This window comes from Lagenorhynchus albirostris, chromosome 15, assembly GCF_949774975.1.
Source record: "Lagenorhynchus albirostris chromosome 15, mLagAlb1.1, whole genome shotgun sequence".
In the NCBI taxonomy this organism is placed as follows: Eukaryota; Metazoa; Chordata; class Mammalia; order Artiodactyla; family Delphinidae; genus Lagenorhynchus; species Lagenorhynchus albirostris.
The window spans coordinates 43387415-43410540 of NC_083109.1; the positions used below are offsets into that span (position 1 = coordinate 43387415).

The 23126-nt window shown below is 46.8% G+C and overlaps 1 protein-coding gene across 1 annotated transcript in view; it reads left to right on the plus strand.

Annotated features, from left to right (window-relative positions):
- Positions 1 to 10296: 10296 nt before the first annotated feature.
- Positions 10297 to 23126, plus strand: part of NINL (ninein like) — a 107152-nt gene continuing 94322 nt past the window's right edge. Inside the window, exon 1 of the mRNA XM_060122365.1 lies at positions 10297 to 10421. The gene's annotated coding sequence lies outside the window, so the exon portion shown is untranslated. The remainder of the gene's footprint in view (positions 10422 to 23126) is intronic.

Below are 23126 nucleotides of genomic sequence, written 5' to 3' on the forward strand. Positions count from 1 at the left end.
CTCAGGGGTGGGGAGAGCACTGTCAGCAACATTTTAGAAAAGGAGGGGTAAAACTTGTGTGTATGAGTTTATGGGTCTGTGTGCATGTGTGTAATGGGACAGATGAGTGTGTGTGGATATGGGGGTATGACTAGTGGAGTGAAAGTGTATGTGTCTGTGTGTAGAGGTGCATATATGTGAAGTGGGTTGCATATATGTAGTGTATGTACATATATGTAGAAGGGGTGTAGATTGTGTGCATAGTGAGGTCTGTGTGTAGTGGGGTGTGTGTGAGTGGTGGGGAGTGAATATAGTGTGTGGGTGAGTGTGCATGGGTGTGTGTTTGAGGCATATGGGTGCAGTGGGCTGTGTTCATGTGTATATGTGAGTAGCGGGGTGTGTGTGCAGGGGGTTTTGTGTGTGTATGTAGTAGGCTGTGTGTAAGCATTGGTAACTGGGGTAGGAGTGTGTGTGAGTGCTGTGTGTGCTGAGTACTGCAGTATATGTGTGTGAGTCGTATGTGCAGTGGAGTGCTTATCAGTCGGTTGTGTGAGTAGTGAGGTACGTGTAGTGGGAGGTTCTTGGTGGAATCATGTGAGTGGTGGGGTGTATATGTTTTGGGGTTGTGTGAGGAGAGGTTGCAAGTGGGGGTGTGAGTAGTGAGTATGCGTTTGCCTAGTGGGGTATCTGTGTAGTGGGCTTGTGTGTAGTGGGGTGTGTAGGTGGTGTGGGGTATCACTAGTGGGGTGCGTGTGTGTGTCGTGCCGTATTGTTAACAGTGTGTGTGTGGTGGCCGAATAAGAACAACGTGAGAAATGGTTCCTTTACCGGGTTAAAACATGCCTGAGTGAGAGAGACAGACGCAGAGAGAGAAAGGCTGGGAATCTCCTTTAAGATGTGGACCAGGGGTGCCAATTATTTCTTTGCCAGTCTTTGCCTCTGAACCACCAAAGCTCCTTCTTACAGGGACTCCTGTCCTTGGCCTCTTCTCTGAACTTCTCTGGCTGGGGAGGGGTGGGGGTCGGCAGCCACCAAGTGAGCCCAACTGTGCAGGTCAGATTCTTCTTACAATTTGGGACTGAGAGGGTCTAGTTTGGGGGTTCCACTCATGAATGCCCATGGGGGCCAGACCAGCCTGAGCAGGAGCCAGGGGGCCCAGGGCGAGGGCACAGAGGTGGTGTGGACTGTAGCAAACCCAGAGGGGGTGACCCGCAGGAGGGCCCTGATCGTCAAGCCAAGCAAAACAGGTCTGAGGCGAAACCACGGGCCCCAGAATTGTGAACTCAGCACATTCCACTCTCTTGAGTGAATGCTTAAAAGAGCGAATGAAGCAAAACCACAGAAAAAGAGAAGGTGGGTCCATGGAGAGAGAAGAGAAGGAATTACGTATGTAAGGAGAAGGAGGGTGAGGGACCTGCAGGTGAGGAGAGGTGTCTGCACTGCATTGTGGTTCCCCAAATTTCATATGTTGAAGCCCTAACCCCTAATGTGACTATGTGAGACAGGGTCTTTAAAGAGGTGATTCAGGGGACTTCCCTGGTGCTGCAGAGGCTAAGACTCTGTGCTCCCGATGCAGGGGCCCAGGTTCGGTCCCTGGTCAGGGAACTGGCTCCCACATGCTGCAACTAAAGATCCTGTTGCCCACAGCAACAAAGATCCCACATGCTGCAACTAAGACCCAGCACAGCCAAATAAATAAATATTAAAAATAAAACAGAGGTGATTCAGGTTAAATGAGGTCATAAGAGTGCACCCTTAATCCGATAGGACTGGTATCTCTATAAGAAGAGGCAGGGACATGCATGCCCTCAGAGGAAAGGCCACATGAGGACACAGGGAGAGGACAGCCATCTACAAGCCAAGGAGAGAGGCCTCAGGAGACACCAACCTTGCCAACATCTTGATCTTGTACTTGCAGCCTCCCATAATTGTGAGACAATAAATTCCTGTTATTTAAGTCACCCAGTCTGTGATATTTTGTTAACGGCAGCCTGGACAGATTAATACAGGAGGTAATAGCTGTTAGACTTGCAAGACTTGGTTATTGTATCATTCAGCCAGCGAACATTTGAGCAGTGCACACCCATACACACATACCAGGTGTGTGTGTGCGTGCAGTGGGGTGCCCTGGGCACTGAGTCCACAGCAGGGAAACAAAGGAGCCAGAGGCCCTGGACCACTTCAGGGTGTTCTGTCCAGTGGACCCTTGGGGCTTGGGACTGTACTCCACTGGGGTGCAATCTAAACTCTTCAGGAGCCAGAACCAACCCGGGGTTCTGGGCCCTCAAGAGCCTTGACTGTAGGCAATCATACATGCCTTTAAAGGGAAACTTTATTCTAAATGAGAAAATTCCAGGAATAAAAGAAAAAAATCCCATAGCAAGAACATCTTAGATTCCCTCATTTCTCAATTACTTCCTTTACCTTTTTCTCTAGAAATTAGAGATCTTTAAAATTCAACTGAGTAAATTTAATGATTTTATTGGCTTTAAAGTGATTCATAAATCGGGCAGCATCCAATCCAGCAGATAGAAAGGGGCTGCCAAGGGTTGTACAAAGTGGGAGATTTTTATAGACCAAAGTGAGTGGGAACAAGGAAGTTATCCTGGGCATTTGCTGATTCGCTAAGTAGGGTTCCTTCCTTCTGTGGAGCAAAGGGCAGTCTTGGAGCAGCTCAGGTAACTTGTGCCGGGCAGGGAAGTGTGATTGGTGGACCCAGGCCTTCCTTTTCTGGGAGAGCTGAGCCTTAGTTAAGTTTTGGTTTGCTGATGTGGGGCTTAGCATGAGTGACTCCATCTTGGGCCTAATCTGGTTACTTTAACACCTTCAAACTGGAGTAATTTCTAAAACATGTTCTTCTGTCAACAGCATTTTGATTCAAGATAAGTGTATCTATACTTTGACTTACTGTTGTTAAATGATAAACTGAGGTATATTTAAAAATTTAAGTTGATTTGAGCAAAAATTGATTCAAATCAGGCATCACCAAACTGGAAGTGGTAGGAGCGCTCCACTGACAAGAGCTGGGGAAATGCTTTTATAGAGAAGATGTGGAAGCAAAGCAAGAAAATTATTTGATTGGCTATAGTGCTAAGTGATTGCCTTATTTGGGAAAGCCTGGTTGGCTCTTTGTGATTGGTTGTCCTTAGGTGTTTATTTCTTAACCTTGAGGCATTTCAGGCTTAGGTTTTGGTTTGTTTACATAGGCTGCTAAGGCATTAGAACCACCTCAGTTTATTTACTTTTATTTAATTTAAATTTAATTTACTTTTTAAAAATTATTTATTTATTTATTTTGGATGCGCTGGGTCTTAGCTGCAGCATGTGGGATCTCCATTGTGTCATGCGGGATCTTTAGTTGTGGCATGTGGACTTCTTAGTTGCAGCTTTCAGACTTCTTAGTTGCAGCATGTGGACTTCTTAGTTGTGGCATTTGGAATCTAGTTCCCTGAACAGGGATCAAACCTTGGCCGCCTGCACTGGAATTGCAGAGTCTTACTCACTGGACCACCAGGGAAGTCCCTTAATTTCCTTTAAGTAGGAGACATCAGTATGAACTCATATTCAGTTTAATAGGTAAATTGAGATCGATAGATGATAGATAGATAGATATAGATAGATAATTTGTAATTATATTAGTATGCACGGGTCATTATACATACATATATTACCTGAAGCTGTGTCCTGAGAGTGCCTAGAAGCAGTGACAGCTCCAATAGCAGTGAGCATACCCTCATCCAGATTTTGGTTTCTAAATACCATTTTTCAGTGCAAAGAACCAGGGCTCCTCGGGGACATGGCTGTTACTAGGACTGGGGCAGGCAAAGTATAAACTGAATCTGGAACATATTAAGGTGCCAAAACCTAAGGAAGTGCTCCAAAAGCAAAAGGATGGGGGCCTGTCAAAGGGACACAGAAGTTAATCTGAAAGAGCTCCCAATGGCCAAAGCTGGAAAACTTTGAGCAATGAAATAAATAACATAGCATTGGATTATAACCAAGAGTATAAAATAAATAACACATGAACCCATACTGATATAAAGAAATGATCAAATAAATAAATAAATAACAGATCTTCCTTATAAAGAATTCTAAATAAAATACGTAAATACTTCCCTCTCCAGGAGGTAGAGTTTGATCCTCCCCTTCTTGAGTGTAGGATTGACTTAGTAACTTGCTTCCAAAGAACGGAGTATGGAAAGGAAAAATTGAAACTTTGCAGTGGAAAGATCTGGCAGACACCGATTGAACAAAATGATCAAGATTAACAATACCAATAATGTTCGGAGGATGTCAGGTACCCCTGATATGATGCTGTGAGAAGGGTACTTCACCTCTGTGTGTTCTCCCAAAAGCCTATATCACCAGTATAATCATGAGAAAACAGCAGACACAACTAAATTGAGGGATATTCTATGAAATGCCTGACCAGAGCTTCTCACAACTGTCATGAAAAACAAGGAAAATGTGAGAAACTGAAGAAACTATAAGGACACATGATGACTAAATGCCATCTGAGATCCTGAATGGGAGCTTGGAAGAGAAAACGTACATTAGTGGAAACGCTGCTGAAATCCCAATGAAGTCTGGAGTTTAGCTAACAGTCATGTCATTAGTAGTTAATTTCCTAATTCTCATCATTGTACCATGGTTATGTAAGATCTTAATATTAAGGGAAACTGCGTGAGAAGTATATGGGAACTCTCTGTACCGTCTCTGCAATTACCCTATAAATCTAAAATTATTCCAAAATAATAAGTTCTTATTAAAAGAAAAAGAAAGTGTAATTTACTGCAAGGGTTAGATATAATCAGATTGAGTTAATCTGGGCGTATGTGAGTTATCAAGGCTCATCAAAGGGTAATGAAGCAACAATATCCATAAATGAATATATTTTCCAAACGTGCTGAGGTCAGCGCTTAGCCATGACGCCCAGGGAACGTTCTAAGAACCTGAATATAGCAAATCTTTCCTTTACAAGGATAAATCCTTTAAAAGGATTAAAGGATAAAGTTCTCTGTTAAGTCATCTGATTGTTGTTGTTTTAAGTTGAACTGACTATGAAAAATCTATGTGAGTTAATGCTATAAAAACAAAGGCAGTGTCTTGTGGCTGTTTGGCAAAGCATAGCCATTCGAGGGTTTGCTGGCCATTCTCAACTTTCTGCATGACACTGGAATTCATAGATAGCAATTTCATGGTAGGTTATCTAAGAAAAATTAGGATATCTATATCACAGAGAAAAACTATGCTTTTCCACTCAACATTAATTGAGACAATTGCCAGAAACATAAAATCAACCTGAGAATCCAATAAAGTAATAAACCCTACCACTTACCAGGCTTTCTAGTAATGTGTTGTGGGAGATGTAAAGACATAAAAATCATCGTGTCTGACTGTAGAAGTTTATAATCTAGCTGGGATTCGGAATTCCCTGGTGGTCCAGTGGTTAGGACTCTGTGCTTCCACTGCAAGGGGCACGGGTTTGATCCTGGTCTGTGAACTAAGATCCTGCAAGCCGCATAGTGTGGCCAAAAATAAAATAAAAACCATATATATATATATATATATATATATATATGTATATGGTGGGACTCAAATAAGAAAGCCCTACCAGTGGAACTTCAGATAGTGACATAGATAGGACACCAGAACAATTGGCACAAAGCAGAATAGGACTATTACTCAATGGCTGGGGGATTTTCTCTGAAGTGGCCAGGCTGGAGCACAACCTTGACCAATGAATAGACTCAAGCAGATAGAAGGGAGACTTGCATGTCACCAACATGAAGGCAGTAGTGCCAAGGGCACTCTCAGTAGGCAGTCAGTACATGGCTTTGCTGGAGCCAGGGGTTCATGAGGCAAGAGATAGAAGTTGGAACGGTGGGCTGGGATGTCTGTATTATCCTGGACAAGGGACATGAACCTGGATTCCCTATCTAGTAAATGTGGAGTCACCAAAGGCCTTGAGGAAAGGAATACATGGTTACGGGATGTTTGGGGGAAGACGAAAGTCATTTTGTCACAGCACATCGAGAGATGGGAGGAGAAACATTTGGGAGGTGGGGGCTTTGGGTGTAACCTGGTAAGGCATATCTTATGTTTTTTTTTAATATTTAAAACACATATTTATTTATTTATTTTTGGCTGCATCGGGTGTTAGTTGCGGCACGCGGGCTCTTTTTTGCAGCGCGTGGGCTTATTTGCCCTGCGGCGTGTGGGATCCCAGTTCTCCGACTGGGGATCAAACCTGCGGCCCCTGCGTTGGAAGGTGGATTCTTAACTACTGGACCACCAGGGAAGTCCCCAGGCATATCTTATGTTGTGAGTGGTCTTCAGAACTCTAGAGCCTGGCTTCTCTCTTTCACATCTCAAGTGGGGGGTGACACCCACACCCCATGTCTTGAATGTTCTTGCCCTTGCATCGTTAGTCTCTCCAGACATCAAGTATGCTCTAGAGACGGACTAAAAGTATTTCTCATAGGACAAGATTTACAAACTACCCAACAGAATTTTCCCAACTTCATTTACTGACCTACTGCCATCAGTTTTCCTTCTAAATGCAGGCCATGGGCAAGATAATATGCTTCTAAATGAAGGCACCGGATTCTACCCCTGAGCCTCCTCTCTGGTTAAATTTAAACAATACTCAGTTTATAAAACAATTACAGTCAGTGTTCCACTAGCAAGTCATGGTGAGAACAGAGCACCTAATTTCTCCCTAAAGTGTTGGGCAACACTGCAACTTCATCTTCCACCTAAGCAAGATACCTTGGAGACATTTCTGATTTTTTTAATGTATTTATTTATTTATTTGGCTGCATTGGGTCTTCGTTGCTGCACGCGGGCTTCTTCTAGTTGCAGCAAGCAGGGGCTAATCTTTATTGCAGTAAACAGGCCTCTCATTGAGGTAGGTTCTCGCTGCATAGCACTGGTTCTAGGTGCGCGGGCTTCAGTAGTTGTGGCACGCAGGCTCAGTAGTTGTGGCTCACAGGCTCTAGAGCACAGGCTCAATAGTTGTGGCACACAGGCTTAGTTGCTCCGCGGCATGTGGAATCTTCCCGGACCAGGGCTCGAACCCATGTCCCCTGCATTGGCAGGCGGATTCTTAACCACTGCACCACGAGGGAAGTCCATTTCTGATTTTTTGAATAAGGTCTTCAGTTAATAGTAATGTACTCATGTTAAATTCCTGGTTCTGATAACTATACCATGATTATGTAAGATGTTAACAGTAGGGGAACCTGGGTGAGAAGTATATGGAAACTCTCTATACTACTTCTGCAAGTTTTCTATAAATTTAATGCTAATTCAAAATTTAAAAAAAAGTTTTAAAGTAGGAGAGCCACATGGATGTGATGATGTATTGAATGTAGGGTAGAAGAGAGGTAGTCAAGAGTGACTCAAATTTTCTTTCCTGAGCAAATGAAATCAGAATTTCTGGCGGGTAGGACCTATCCACTGGCATTTATATTTTTGATTAGCTCCTTTAAACTTAGTACACGCTTGTGCAGTGGTTTGTTTGTTTTTGGCTGCACTGCTCGGCTTGTGGGATCTTAGTTCCCCCAGCAGGGATCGAACCTATGCCCCCTGCAGTGGAAGCATGGAGTCTTAACCACTGGACCACCAGGGAAGTCCCCTTGCAGTGGTTATTTTTTATCGATAGATTTTCATTTTACAGATGAGGAAACTGAAGATACTAGAGGTTAAATGACTGGGTGGTCCACAGTCAAACAGCCAGTAAAATGGCACTATGATTTGCATCATCTGATCCCAAATTCATTCTCCATTTGGTGAGTGAAAATCCAAGCAGAGGGCTTCCCTGGTGGCGCAGTGGTTGAGAGTCCGCCTGCCGATGCAGGGGACGCGGGTTCGTGCCCCGGTCCACGAAGATCCCACATGCCGCGGAGCGGCTGGGCCCGTGAGCCATGGCCGCTGAGCCTGCGCGTCCGGAGCCTGTGCTCCGCAACGGGAGAGGCCACAACAGTGAAAGGCCCGCGTACCGCAAAAAAAAAAAAAAAAAAAAAATCCAAGCAGAGAGTAAGGAACATTAGTGAAAAGACATTCTTCCCTCTGGCAGCATGCACCCCTGGGAATTTAATACCATCAACTGGAATCAATCAGGGTCTTGGCAGCTTGACCACATCTGCGTGGTGTGGCCTGCTGCTGTGCCCCTCCCTGGCTGAGGAAGTTCGCAGGCACAGCAGAAGGGCTCCAGCCTCACTCAGAGCAGCAGAGCATGGTGTGAGCACATCTTCACTAACCCCCTCTGGTTGCCATTCACTCTGTGTGAAGTTTGCTACTTCCCCTCAGTCCCTTGCCCACAGTTTCCTACCCTTTTCCCCCAGAGTCTAGCTTTCTTCCTACCTTCTTCCCAAACCATTTTGCCCTATATCTTCACGTCTTTTAAAGTGGAGTCCCTACAAAGTATATACACCTTCCCCATGCTAGATTACAGCTTATTTCATCATACTGATGTATTATTATGCTACTAAGTCTTCCCCTTCCACATCAGCAGGGGGAGGAAAGAGCAAAGAGTCGGAGGAGCATCACTAACAAGGTCAAAGAGGGACGGTGTCAGCATAGCCCACGCTATCACTTAGCAAAGCAAACAACGCTTGCTGGATTCTAGGCAGCGGCGCAGGCAGAGAAAAAAGATGACTTTTGCCCGCAAGAGCTCAGAAACTGCCAAAAGAGCAAACTGATGTAGAGATTATCAAAGTGAAGATGATACAAGTCTGGAAGTGAGCATGGGTGTCCTGGGAGGACAGAGGAAAGGGGCAAACACAGGTGGGGGAATTTCTGGGTTGAATGCTGAAAACTGGCCAAGAGGTTACCAGGGCGTCTGCAACGCCCAGGGTCTGCCTCATTACAGAGAACCAGGAAGGCCCCGCTGCCTGAAGGCTGTGTGAGCTGGGCGGTAATGCTGGAAAGGTGACAGGGCCAGGTCTAGAAGAATAATTTCAGCAGGAGAACTTGCAGGGCTTTAGGCAGGAGAGGGCCAACACAGGTGTAAGTTTTAGAAAGTACATCTGGCCACTGCACGGAGGTGGCACGCACAAAGTGCAGACAGTGGTCTTAAAAGCTTTAGCAATCCTCCTGCGGTGGTCCTGGGAGGGGACCCAAGGGCCTGACACAGGGGGTGGTGTGGCTGGGATTTGAGAGAGAGGACACAGAAATCTATAGGACCCGGCAGCTGAGTAAATGTGAGGAGGTGATGGAATGGCTGTGACCTTCATCAACATGGGGAACCCATAAGAAGAAGCATGTTTAGGGCAAAGATAAATATTTCAGTTTGAGACCTGTTGACTGGTTGCGTTTAAACTGTGTGTGGGGCACGGAAGTAGAACATCCAGTTGGCAGTTGGATGTTTGGGGCTTTAAAAGAGAAAACCAGAGTAACAGACTATAAAGACCCAGGAAGGTGTAATCGGCTGGTCCCCCAGAGTTGTCTCCTTCCCTCACTTCTTCTGGCCTTTTGACCTTCCCGCTGACCTTTGCTGGCCAACCTCCTGCACTCCTTAAGCTCCTCTCCTACTTTGCTTCTTAGCATTTACAACTATCTAACGTTTTTGTATATTTCCCTAAAGTTTTTCAATTGTCTTCTAGCGTGTAAACTCCACGAGGAGCAGGGATTGTTTTTGCCAACGTCCTCCCCCCATCGTCACTGCTGTATTCTCAGCCCCTAGGACACTGCCTGGCACTAGTAGGTGCTCAATAAACATTAACTGATTGAATACATGATGGAAAAACAATAACCGAAAGTTTTATGTCTTCTGGTTTCCTCAACTGCGATTTGGGGTGTTGCCTGGCTGGCCTCCTCGGCTTGTTTCCAAAAGAGGATGCTAGACCGAGACCTGTGAACAATGGTGCATCGCTCACAGAGATCACTAACGCCCCTGGGTTCATTCCCAGAGGCTCTAAACTTTTCCGAGATGCCCCCGGGGCGGCGGGGCAGCCCCAGCCAGCGTTCGCATCCCTACCCATCACACTTCCGAAGAGGCCCCACCACTCCGGACCCGCCCACCAGGCCCCACCCACTCAGCACAGACCACGCCCCTCCGACGCCCTTAAGATGGCCCCTCCTCTGTTGGCCCCAGCCCCTCCTGCCTAGCCCCCGGTTTTGTCCCTGCAACGGAGGGTACCCACGTCGTCTTTGCCCCGCCCACTCTACCGCCTCTCCTCTTCGGCCCCGCCCCTGAGTTCGGCCCCGCGCCTGGTTCAGGCCCCGCCTCCTCTGGCCCCGCCCTTCGGCCCCGCCCCGGGCTCGGCGCTCCGCGTCCCGCGCCTGCAGCAGCCTCGGCGCCTGAAGGCCGGGAGGAGCGCGGCGCGGGGCCCTCCAGACACAAAGAGCGGCTGCAGGACGCTGGTGGAAGAAGAGCGCCCGCCCGCCCCCTTGGCCTGTACGCGCGCAGGCGGAACCGGAGACGCCCTCACGCCCAGGTGAGCCGGCCGCGGGGCGTGATGGTGCATCAGGGGGCGCACAAGGGTGGGTTGGTAGGGACCAAGTGCCAGGGGCCCGCGCCTCGCTCCGCCTCCGGGCCTGGGGGCCCCTCGGGAAGTCCGGCGGGACCCCGCTTCTCCTGAGACCCTGGAGCGTGGGGCGGGTCCGGTAGAGCCAGGCCCTCCGGCGGGCCGCGTCTAGTTTGGCGCTCCGGGACCTTGGCTCAGGTGGCCGGCGGGCGATCGGCTGGGGTCGCGGGGCTGCCGGGCCCGTCCTCTGGGCGGCTGCTGGCGTCCAGTTGCTGCACGGGGTGAGCTCTGAATAACATCCCCCCACTATGCCGAAGCTGTAGGACCTACCTGCTTGTTTTGGTGTATCAGGAGTTTGCACATGGAAAAATTGTTAGAAATAGGGACTCACGCTCTGGGGCGGAAAAGTCTGCTGCGAGTTTTGTCTGTCGTGAGTTGTTTGCAGAAGCGCAGCTTTCCTCCCGCCAGTGCGCTTAGTCGCAGAACCCATAAATCGTGCTGATTACTGGGAGCTCCGCGTAGGGAGCTCCGTGTATTTGCACAGGATGGAAGTGAAGAAGGTCGCGGGGTTCCCTTCTGCAACTGGAGACTTAGGCCACGCTGTGGAACAGGGAGGGGTCGGGGCAAGAACTGTGGAGCTGGAGCGCCGGGAGGGTCGAGTGACGCTCGCGCTCCCACCGCCAACACCGTCGATAGGACGGAGCGACTCTTGAGTGACGGTGATCTGCTCCTTAGAGGCAGCTGCTGTGATTTCCAGGTTTTCCACATCGGACTTAGGATACTTTTAAAACCAGAAAATTAAAAAAAAAATAGTTAAAACTGGTCGGTTAAACAGAAGGCTAAGTCAGCAGCCTCTCAGTTTTATGAACCGAGTGCAGGAGTAAGTGTATATTAAAAAACGCTAAGGCGGTTAAGGAAGCGGCTACCACCGCGCTGTCCCTTTTCTGTTTGATTTACACATCATCCATAGTGGTTTAAGCTATTACAGATTGAACTGGTCTATATGGCAAATAACAAATATACAGCTCAGGTTCAATAAAAAATAGAGGATAATCGTTTTTGCAGAATGGTAAAATAACAAATGGTAAAATAACAAGCCATCTCCAAAGAACCTGAACTTCAGATAACGTTACATCATCAAATTAGAAAGAGAACATTTTATGGAAAAGTTAGGGTTTTAACATTTTTTCAATTGAGGAGTTTATGTTTTTATTTTTTATTTTGGCCATGCCGCGGGGCTTGTCGGGATCTTAGTTCTCTGACCAGGGATCGAACATGTGCCCCCTGCAATGGAAGCGCAGAGTCCTAACCACTGGACCGCCAGGGAGTTCCCTTCAACTGAGGAGTTTATATAAACTTTGATGGAAAGCTGTTTTTCTCTAGCTCATGTTTACCCCAGACATTGCGGTTTGCAGGGCTGCTCGGAGGTGGGCGAGCTGTGCCGTTGCTGATGCCATGCTGTGAATCCCTTAACATTAGTGCATCTTGGGTTCTGTGTCCTTAGCCCTTGTGAACATCTGGTGGTGGGAAATAGAGTAACAAAAGAGTTGCAAAGTTCTAACTGTAAGTATTCAGGGTGTTCAGATCCTGCCCCTTTATTATGAGTAGCTTTAGGTGCTGGTTACTGGATAGTTCGTTTCGTGTTTTTTTGGAAGATGACACACATGGCGTTTGGGACTTGGGGCATGTGAGAGAGCCCTCTGACCACATTCTTTTCACCTTGGACGCTTAGCTTTGGATCTTGCCACAAACAGGCGGTTGCTAAACATCTCTCTCCTTCCCTGACTCAAGACAGATCTAGAAGAAACAGTGTCTGGCGTGGCCTTGAAGTGGACGTTTCAGAGGGGGAGTCAGGGCTGTGGTGTGGCTCCTGACTGGAAGGAGTAGTGCCTTCCGGCCTGGAAGGGTGTTTCCAGTGCTGTGGCCGCTTTGCTCTCCGATTCCGTGGTCATTCCCTAAAAAGTTGAGTAGCAGTGGCTGTAACTGGACTTTAGATTTGGGCTTAGCTTAGTCCTTGGCTTCAAGTACGAATTAGGAATTCAGGCTCAAGGCCAGCAGTTTGGTTAATCACAAGCAGGAGGCCAAAACTTTGGGTCAGACCCTACCTGGAGCTATTTGGAGGGAGGTGACAGCAGAAGGCTTTCCTTCCCCCATCCTTGAGGTAACCTTGAGCCCCTGGCGAAACCTCTCTACCAAAGGATCCTGACTGTCGCCATCTTTTGGTTTGTGAACCGTGGGACAAAGGAGTCCTTTGGAGCATTCTGTGTTTTTAACCTCTTGATGGAAGTTGGAGTTTGCATCTGCTGCTGGTGGGTGCACTTTTCTGTCTCTCTCGACCCTGGATTGTCCTTCATTAGACTTCAGGGGATGATGCCTTTTCATTTCTCAAGACTGGTGCATAGTCTCAAATGAACCAAAGCCCTGAAGGTGCTAGCACATACCAGCTTTTGTGTGTTGACATTTATTTTGTATTTCATAAGAGGAAACTGGCAAATCCTTGTGATGTGACACATGCTCTTATAACCCAGTTACCTTGTTTGGGGATCTGCTTTGCTTAATAAGTTAAGATTTTGGTATGTTGGAGTTTCTCAAAATGGTCATCATTTACTGTGATTGTTAAAGATCTGAAGGGAAATCAGTCTTCACAATCTCTAGGTTTTTAAGTTTCCAGTGAAGAATGTTACATTTGTAGGTATACATCAGTTATGTTTTTAGCTGCCTGTGATAGACAGCCTGACTCAGTCTTGGTTTAAACAAACAGAGGTCCCAAGAGGAAAGTACAGGCTTCAGGATGGGTTGTTCCAGTGGCTGAAGCAGCCTCTGGGGCCAGGTTGCCCCTCTTCATCACAGTGTCATGTTGGTGGTGGCTGTCTCCCTCACATCAGGAGGGAGAGGGAGTTTGGCTTTCATGGCTCGCTTTAAGAATGAGGAGTGGGGACTTCCCTGGTGGTCCAATGGGTAAGACTCTGCGCTTCCAATGCAGGGGGCCCGGGTTCGATCCCTGGTCGGGGAACTAGATCCTGCATGTATGCTGCAACTAAGAGTCCACATGCCGCAATGAAGATCCCGTATGCCACAACTAAAACCCGGCGCAGCGTAAATAAATAAAAATAAAATAAAATAAAAAGAATGAGGAGTAAAACGCCTGTTGGCCTCTGGGCCATTTGAACCGGTCACTGGCTGGGAGAGGACCCCCTCCCCAGTCTGCGTCAGGTCCCCCCACTTCCCTGCCGCTACTCCCTGGGAGCGGGGTGTGTGGGGACTGCGGGGGACAGGCTTTGGGTGCCTGGTCACCGGAGGGCTTGTGTGGCTCGCCACACAGGTGGCATGTCCCCAGTACCTGAGCTCGTGCACTGGCCAAGCTACTGGCGGAAGTGGAGCCCCCGTCTCTCGATCTGTGTTTAAATTTTGGCCGAGCACACTGTGTGCCAGGCTCTGTTCTCAGTGCTTTGGGTAAATTCCTTTGGGAGGTGCTCACAGCAAGCAGTCCGCTGAGCTGGGGCGCGCTGTCATTCCCATCTCGAAGACTGTACCACCTCACCGCCTCAGGGACAGCATCATTTCTTTACATTAGAAAGAAAATGAGGAGTTTTCAGTGTTGATACAAACCTGTGACTTGCATGATCTATCTAGACACGTGAAGTGCAGGGCAAGAGAGGAACCGTCCACCCAAATTCTGCCTGTGGGCAAGAGTGTGGATGGCTTAATAAGTTGGGCTTTGCCTCCTGTGGGCCTCGTGGCTGTGTGTGCCCTCGGAAGTAACAACGACAACTAACAACAACAAAAGAGTCTGATGCTGGGGTCGGGCTGAGCCTCTGCCAGCCCCCCCGCGGAGGGCAGTGGACTGGTCCTGCCAGGGCAGATCCGTCGGAGCGCGGTTCACACGGGGCCGTGGGGTCGCTCTCAGGGTTACAAGACGGCATGAACATAAGAGCCAACATCAAGTAATGTAATGAAACATTCACAGACTTGGAGTTTAGTTTCAGGGCACAGGAATTTTGTAAATGGTTGTAAATTCTTTCAAAACCAACAAGGCAGTCTGCTCAGTGGAGAGTTTGACAAGCAGGCTGTCACACCCCAGGGAGAGCTCACCGGATCTAGAGTATGTCCACCTGCCCTGCGCTCGGGTGGTTCGAGGAGGGAGGTGCTGGTACTGTCCATCCACATGGCCTCCCGGCTTCCGGCTGCCTTCATGGAAGTGGACAAAACCAGGCGAAAGTAGGCAGAATCATCAGTTGTGTAGCTGGGGAGGGACGACCGAGCTTTGGACAGACAAGACTCTTCCCCTCACACTGGGGAATGTGTGACCCCGTGATAACAGGGAGGGTGGTGCCTTCTGTCCCAGGGGGGTGATTCCTCTGTGCTGGCTGCAGCCCCACTGGTTAGCTCCCTGGGCCCAGGTGACCAATTCTGTGGTCTGGCTCCAGTGAAGTCACCGCTCTCCAAGGATCTAGACGAAGAAAGTGACAGGGCGAGTTTGCCCCCTGACTGGGTCAGAAATATGAATGCCCAATTTCTAAACCTCATAATCTACATTAATGGCCTGTTCTCGCTGCTGGTAGCACTCCTCAGAAAACCTCTTCAAATAGGATGTTTGCAGGATCCTGTGTAATTCAGACTTAGCCGGCCCTGCTCTGTAGCAAAGGAGTTAAAAAAATAGCTGATAGTTCATGCAGCAATGTGGCTTTAAAATTAAGCAGTTCTTGATACATTTTAGATTCTTTTTGAATTTTCATTATTTCAAATTGTACAAATAAAATAAGACTTTGACTGCCCTGCTGTGGACGCCCCTTAGCTAAGCAATCAACGTTAAGGTCCCAGTTAACCTCCTGATAAGAGGTACAGAGAGGGCTTCCCTGGTGGCGCAGTGGTTGAGAGTCCACCTGCCGACGCAGGGCATACAGGTTCGTGCCCCGGTCCGGGAAGATCCCACATGCCGCGGAGCGGCTGGGCCCATGAGCCATGGCCGCTGAGCCTGTGTGTCCGGAGCCTGTGCTCCGCAACGGGAGAGGCCACAACAGGGAGAGGCCAGCGTACCGCAAAAAAAAAAAAAAAAAAAAAGAGGTACAGAGAAGGACACCACCTTGCCTGGGGTATTCCCGCCGTAACCTGAATCTCACTGTGCGGAGACCTGAGACAAACTACATTTGAGCCACATTCTATAAAGTAAGTGGCCTCTGTACTCTTCAAAACTTTCATGGTTTCAGGGTCAAGAAACACAAAGAAAGACTGAAGAAAAAGTGCTAAAGGGATCTGACAACCGTATACAGCGCTTTTTTTTCTTTTTTTTTTTTTGGCTGCACCGTGCGGCATGTGGGATCTTTATTCCCTCATCAGGGATTGAACCCACACCCCCTGAATTGGAAGCACAGAGTCTTAACCACTGGACTGCCAAGGAAGTCCTGTATACAATGTTTCACCATAGACTGGATTTGGGGGCGGGGAGTGACTATAAAGGACATTATTGGGACAGTGGACAAAATGTGAGTGTAAAGGTAGATTGGCCAATAGTATGTTAGCAATGTCACATTTCCCGAGTTTGATCCTCATGCTCTGACCATGTCCTTGAGTCTTTAAATACATATGGAAGTCTTTAGGGATAAGAGGGCACAAAGTCTGAAACTCCATGGGGGAAGGAGAGAGAGGGTGGGAAAGAAAATGATCACATGGACATGATAAATGGGGCAAAGTGAAAACAATTAATTGGTGAAGCTAGCTGGGTAAAGAGTATTCAAGAATTCTTTGTACTGTTTTTGGAACTTCTCTATACATTTGAAATGATATCAGAATAAAAAGTTACAAAGACAAGTGTCCACCCTGGATTCACTGCAATCTAAATACCTTCCACCAATAAAAGTTTGTGGTATTTCATCTTTTCTTTTGGTTTTTTTTTTAAGTCTTTATTGAATCTGTTACAATATTGCCTCTGTTTTTATGTTTTGGTCTCCTGGCCGGGATGCACGTGAGATCTTAGCTCCCCGACCAGGGAATGAACCCACACCCCCTGCGTTGGAAGGTGAAGTTTTAACCACTGCACCACCAGGGAAGTCCCATATTTCATCTTTTCTAAGATGCATTTTTTTTCATCTTATAACATCTCCGAATTTTGGGTGCATCTTATAATCAATGCTTTCTTAGAATTCATTGTGTCAGGTTTTGACATCAGTTTTTCTCTCTTAGTGATTTGTCTTAGAATCAATGGCATCGTGGATTTGATGAAATATGGTATTCTCTCTGGCTTTATCTGAGAAGTGGGAAAAAGAAGACAGTGCTTCGAGTAGCTTCATGTGTAAAGTTTTTTCAGTCTCTCAGCTCGAGTCTTTGTTCCAGGCCAGATATCTGGCTACATTTGCTCATTTCCACCTCTGTGCCTGCTAGATATTTCAAACTCAACACATTCCAGGCTGGATTTCTGTCTTCACCTCCACCACCCCAAACTGCTCTTCCTCTGGGTTCCCTATCTCAGGGAGTGTAAACCTGATTTTTAACCAGAGTTGGCTCCAGAACGGCCCCATGGGAGGAGCACAGGGACCTGTCAGTGCTTATGGAGATGGGGTGTGTGTGTTCCAGTCTCACCTGGAACAGAGGCTGCTTTTTTTTTTTTTTTTTCTTTTTTGGCTGTGTTGGGTCTTCCTGTGCGTGGGCTTTCTCTAGCTGCGTTGAGCGGGGGCTACTCTTCATTGTGGTGCCCGGGCTTCTCATTGCTGTGGCTTCTCTCGTTGAAGAGCACGGGCTCTAGGCACGCGGGCTTCAGTAGTTGTGGCACGTGGGCTCTAGAGCACAGGCCCAGTAGTTGTGGCACGCGGGCTTAGTTGCTCCATGGCATGTGGGATCTTTCTGGACCAGGGATTGAACCCGTGTCCCCTGAATTGACAGGTGGATTCTTCACCACTGCGCCACCAGGGAAGTCCTAGACTGCCTATTTCTTGAAGTGTCTTTGGGCTCCAAACGTCTGTGCCTCATTTTCCCCATTTGTCAAATGAGGATATTTTCCCCAAGTCTGTCAAGATAATGTACAAGGCAAGTTAAGTTACCGTAAAACTCTGGAATTCTGTGACTTAAAATATGAGAGCATTTTAGGAAGACTTTAAATTAGAATCAGTCAAGTGGCCAGTTCCCCCTAGGTAGACCCTGCTCCGAGCTCCTGCAAGTGGATGGCCGACCCTGCTGCTCACTGACTCCTAGCAATTCCTCCCAGGTTTCTTTCCGGTACCGTGTTCAGTTCATGGGTGAGTCGGGTGGAGCTGGTTGTACACCGGATGCTGGCAGGCTCCATCAGGAGCAGGTGCGTTTTATAAACTGGCCGTGCCTGGTGCTTCTGGGCTCATCTCCACGCCAGGGCCACTGTGAGTGTGGTTGGAACTACTGTAGCACCACATTGTCTCACTAGTTCTTGAACCCCTGTGTGTCAGATGTGGGAATGGCTCCATCTGAGTCTTTGTAGCGCCATTTGACTTGGGAAACTTTGAATCAGCCCAGGATGGTAACATTTTCCTTTATTTTGTTTGGCATAGCAACTGCAGTAGCAAAATACTGTGATTTCCCTGTGGCCTAGTTTCTCCGCTACCACGTTTCATTTGCATTTTGGGTGATTACTTCTTGGTGATTCTGAATCTGCTTTGGGGACCACTGAGTTGTTGGTGTTGACAGTGACCTTCACAGCAGGCTCATTCTTTCGAAGGAGAAACCCAGGGTGTTCAGGCCACTGCTGGATTCTGTGGACTTTTAAATATGTGTAGAGAACAAACAAGATCAACAGTTTTGTGTGATGTGCCTTTACGCTCCTAACTTCATGGCTGGAATTTAAGATAAGAAAGGTAGGATAACGGTGAGCAGGGGGTAATTTGTGTGCAGGGTTTTCTGAATTGATTTTGCGGGACGTGTTACTTTATTCTCTTGTTTTCTTTATTATCAACACAACACAAGAAAGGTTCTGGCACAGAGAAAGTTTCCTAACAGATGAATAGAAATGGACTGGGGCATGGAATGTTTGGTTGAAGTACTGCTTTTTAATTTGGGAGACTATCCAAGTTAATGTTCTCTCCTTATAGTTAGGTTTCCTAAGACAAAATTCTTGCATAACATTAGGACTTTCTAGTTTGGTTTAGAGCTAGAAGAGACATTTTCCTGTCCTGGGTTTCAGATTCCTGCACTTATTCATGGAAAAACTTTTTTTTTTTTTTTTTTACTATTCAAAACTGCTTTGTGGGTTTGCATGTTATTAGTAGGCATGAGGTAGTATGTTAAGGTTGGTAGCTCTAACTGTGTGGTTAGACCTCAGTGTGTGTTCACTTACTAGCTCTGTGACTTTGGGCAAATTACCTAACCTCTCTGCACCTCATTTTCCTTGCTTTTAATAGAAAGTTGATAATAGTGCCTCCCTCACAAAGCTAAATTCCTCAGTGTTTAGGAATGTGCCCATTACAGGGTGAGTGCTTAAGAAATACTAGTTTTATATTGTCACAAGATTATTTAGCAAAAGCAAGCATCCTATGGAGGTGTCAAAGGTCGAGACATATATCCAGTGGTTCTGACTGTCCACAGAAAGTAGACTCCAGGGCTTGCACAGCTGGGAGTGGGGCATTGAGAAAAACTCCTAGAGCCCTTTTAATTTTTCTCTCTCAACCTTTAAGGTCACTTGACTGAAATAAAAATAAATTGCAACAATTATCCCACAAAAAGAAACTACTCAGAATGGCGAACAAAATATACAAACATTTCAAAAATTGATAAACACGGGTAACTTAAAGGAAAAGAATATATTCACCAAGACGTTATCATTACCCGGCAGGTTCTGTCCTCATTTCCTCCAGTGTGGATGAATGTATTGTGTGGAGTTGAAATGTGTGCTAGACTTCTGTTTTTTTCTGCTAATTTCTCTAGTGTTTTATTTTTAATTTATTTTGGCTGCCCCAGTCTTAGTTGCGCGGCACACAGGATCTTCGTTGCGGCCTGTGGGATCTTTAGTTGCAGCATGTGGGATCTTTAGTTTCAGCATGTGGACTCAGTTGCAGTATGCATGCAGGATCTAGTTCCCTGACCAGGGATCTAACCCAGGCCACCTGCGTTGGGAGCGTGGAGTGTTACCCACTGGGCCTCCAGGGAAGTCCCTGTAGTTTTGTAAAAGATGAGCTTTGTGTGTTCATGCAGTTTGCAAGTCTGTCCATTTTCACTGCTGTTGAAAACATTCACCTGGTATGCTGAGCTATTCCCTCTGGTTAGGCTTCTTGTTTTTTCTGAGCAGTTAGGGACTTTCAGATAGCATTCAATGAAAAATTTCAGGCTTCCTATTTTCTCTCTCTTTGGACATGAAAGCACACCCCTCGCCTCTTTCCTCCAGCCCCGCCACTGCTCCTTTATGTGGCTGGTGGGATGAGTGTGCAGTGGGGTCTCTGACCAGAACATCCTCAACAGCTCCTCCCTGCGAGGGGTGTGGGAGAGTCAGCCCTTGACCCCACAGGGCCGGCCAGGTGGAGTCAGCTCACATGCACCCTGTGGTGGAAACCTCTTGCTTGTGTTGTTTTAATTTGGTTTCTTTAGTGATTAGCAAGATTGTGCCTATTAAAGGTTTGCTTATTTTTGATAAAGAAAAGCAAGATCATGCAGGACTCAGCCTGTGTTCTTGGGTATCTTGACAGCATTGTTCTCGCAGGTGTGGGACCCTGAAGCCAGCAGGTGCCCCTTGCGCTGACCTTCTGGTCTGTTCTCTGACTAATGCGTGAACAAGGAGCCTTCACAGTAACATCCACTCACCTCAAAGTTTGGATCTCAAATATTTTGGAAAAGAAAAAAAAATTAGTGTTTATGTGAATTCTCTTCTGGAATTTCTAGCTGCGATAGAGAATCAAATGCTCCAGCTGGCTTGCTGATAAAGCTCTAGGTGGTTCTGTGACCACTAATAACATTTCTCTAATGATAAGGGTCATGGGGCTCACAGCCTTGGGTGTGAGTTGTCCATCCCATTTGGGAAAGTCTCTGCTCTGCCCGCCTTCCTGCTGGCTCCAGCGCGCCCTCGCCTCTCACTTCAAGCAGAGAAATGTAGGTTACTCGTTTGTCTCTCGGAATGCATCTGTACCCACATCTCTCCTCCACAGTGGCCTCCAGGGAGAAGGTGACCTGACCACCTCCATTTACTGGGGCTGGTCCTGTTCCCAGGGTTTGAGACTGGGTGAGGGATGAGAGGGAATTGCAGCTTCACATTCCACACCTTTGCTGCTCAAACGGGAGTGAGGTTGAAACCCGCTGGGAAGTTAATAACAGACCCTCAGAGGAAAACGGAAGTGATTTTGTTTGGTCAAGCTAGCTATACGTGCTTAGCGTTTGTAAGCCTGCAGCAGGATAATTTATTGAAATTCAATATGTGTTTTAGGGACTTCCCTGGCTGTCCAGTGGTTAAGACTCCGCACTTCTGCTGCAGGGGGTGTGGGTTCGATCCCTGGTGGTCGGGGAACTAAGATCCTGCATGCCGTGTGGCCAAAACAAACAAACAAAAACCCCACAATATGTGTTTTATCTGTTTTTCCCATTCCAAGATGGTACCAGACCTTGGTGTTCCCTTGCCTCCAGGGCTCTTATGTTACAGGGCTGAAGGCAGAAGTTTCTGGAAAATGACCTCTCTCTCCCTTTAAAAAAATAATTGCTTACACAAAAATTGACTTATATGTGCATGCGTGTGTATAGTTCCAAGAGTTTTAACACATGCAGATTTGTGTAACTGTCACCACTATGAGAACACAACAGTTGCATCACCAAAAACACGTGCTGCCCTTGGGTAGTCCTAACCCTGCCCGTGTTTGCTGACCCCATAGTCTTGCCTTTTCCAAAATGTCACATAAATGAAATCTTACAGCACGTGGCCTTTCTAAGCTGGCTGTTTCTCTCAGCGTCGGTGTGGCTGCTTGTCCTTTCACTAAGAGCAGCGTTCAGGTGAGGGTTACCACACCCGGTCCATCCATTCACCTGATGGAGGACGTTAGGATAGTCTCCACTTTTTGACAGTTACGAATGCAACTATTGTAAACATTTGTAAACATTTCATTTTCCTAGGGTAAATACTGAGGTATGGGATTGCTGGGTCCCATGGTAAATCTTTGTTTAATTTCATAAGAAACTGCTTTCCCAGAGTGGCTACACATTTTGCATTTTCAGCACCAATGTGTGAGTTTCATTTGCTGTCCTTGCCAGCTCTGGGTATTGGAATTTCTTAAACATTTTAATTTTAGCCATCCTAATAGGTGTGTGTGGTGGTATCTCATGGTAGTTTAATTTGAATTTCCCTATTGGGGAAAGATGTTGAGCATCTTTTCTTTTCTGTTTTTTGAAAAATTTTTTTCGCTGCACCTTGTGGTGCAGATCCCCCGCATGTGGGATCTTAGTTCCCCGACCAGGGATCGAACCCATGCCCCCTGTAGTGGAAGCAAGGAGTCTTAACCATTGGACTGCCAGGGAAGTCCCTTGAGCATCTTTTCATGTGCTTATCTGCCATCCATGTATCTCCTTTGGAAGTGTGCCCATTCCAGTGCCTTGCAAGTTTTTCTTAAGGGTTGTATTCTAAATGTTCAGTTTTACTAGGGGTTTTTTTGTTTTTTTTTTTCTGACCTTGCCGTGCGGCTTGCAGGATCTTAGTTCCTCACCAGGGATCGAACTTGGCAGTGAAAGCGCCAAGTTCTAACCACTGGACTGCCTGGGAATTCCCCTTAATAGTTCTTTTTATATTATTTATGCTAGTCCTTTGTTGAATATGTAATTTGCAGAGATTTTCTCCCAGTCTGTGGCTTGCCTTTTCATTATCTGAGCAGTACCTTTAACATCAAAAAGTTTTAATTTTGCTGAAATCCAATTTATCGATGTCTTAAATGGATTTTACTTTTTGTGTCCTTTTTAAGAACTCATCTAACTCCAAGTGATAAAGATTTCCTCCCAAGTTTTCTTCTGAAAGTGTTGTACTATTATGTTTTATGTATAGATTAATTATAAACTTTGAGTTAATTTTTGTATAAGGTGTGAGGTTTTCGTTGTTTCTTTTTCCTGCATATGGATATTCCATTGTTCCAACAGAGTTTGCTGCAAACACTATTCTTACTCTATCAAATATATATATATATTTGTTTTTAGGTGTTTTTTGGTTTTTTTTTGCGGTACGCAGGCCTCTCACTGTTGTGGCCTCTCCCGTTGCGGAGCACAGGCTCCGGATGCGCAGGCTCAGCGTCCATGGCTCGTGGGCCCAGCCGCTCCGCGGCATGTGGGATCTTCCCGGACCGGGGCACGAACCCACGTTCCCTGCATCGGCAGGCGGACTCACAACCACTGCGCCACCAGGGAAGCCCCTGTAATGTCCCTCTTTATCCCTGATAATTTTCCTTGTTTTGAGTCTGCTTTGTCTGAGATCCACATAGCTACTCCAGCTTTCTTTCGATTAGTGTTAGCATGGTAAATCTTTCTCTATCCCTTTACTTTTTTTTTTAATAAATTTAATTTTGGCTGTGCTGGGTCTTTGTTGCTGCTCACGGGCTTTCTGTAGTTGCGGAGAGCGGGGGCCACTCTGTGACGGTGCACGGTCTTCTCATTGTGGTGGCTTCTCTTGTTGTGGAGCATGGGCTCTAGGTGCTTGGGTTTCAGTAGTTGTGGCACACGGACTCAGTAGTTGTGGTGCATGGGCTTAGTTGCACCACAGCA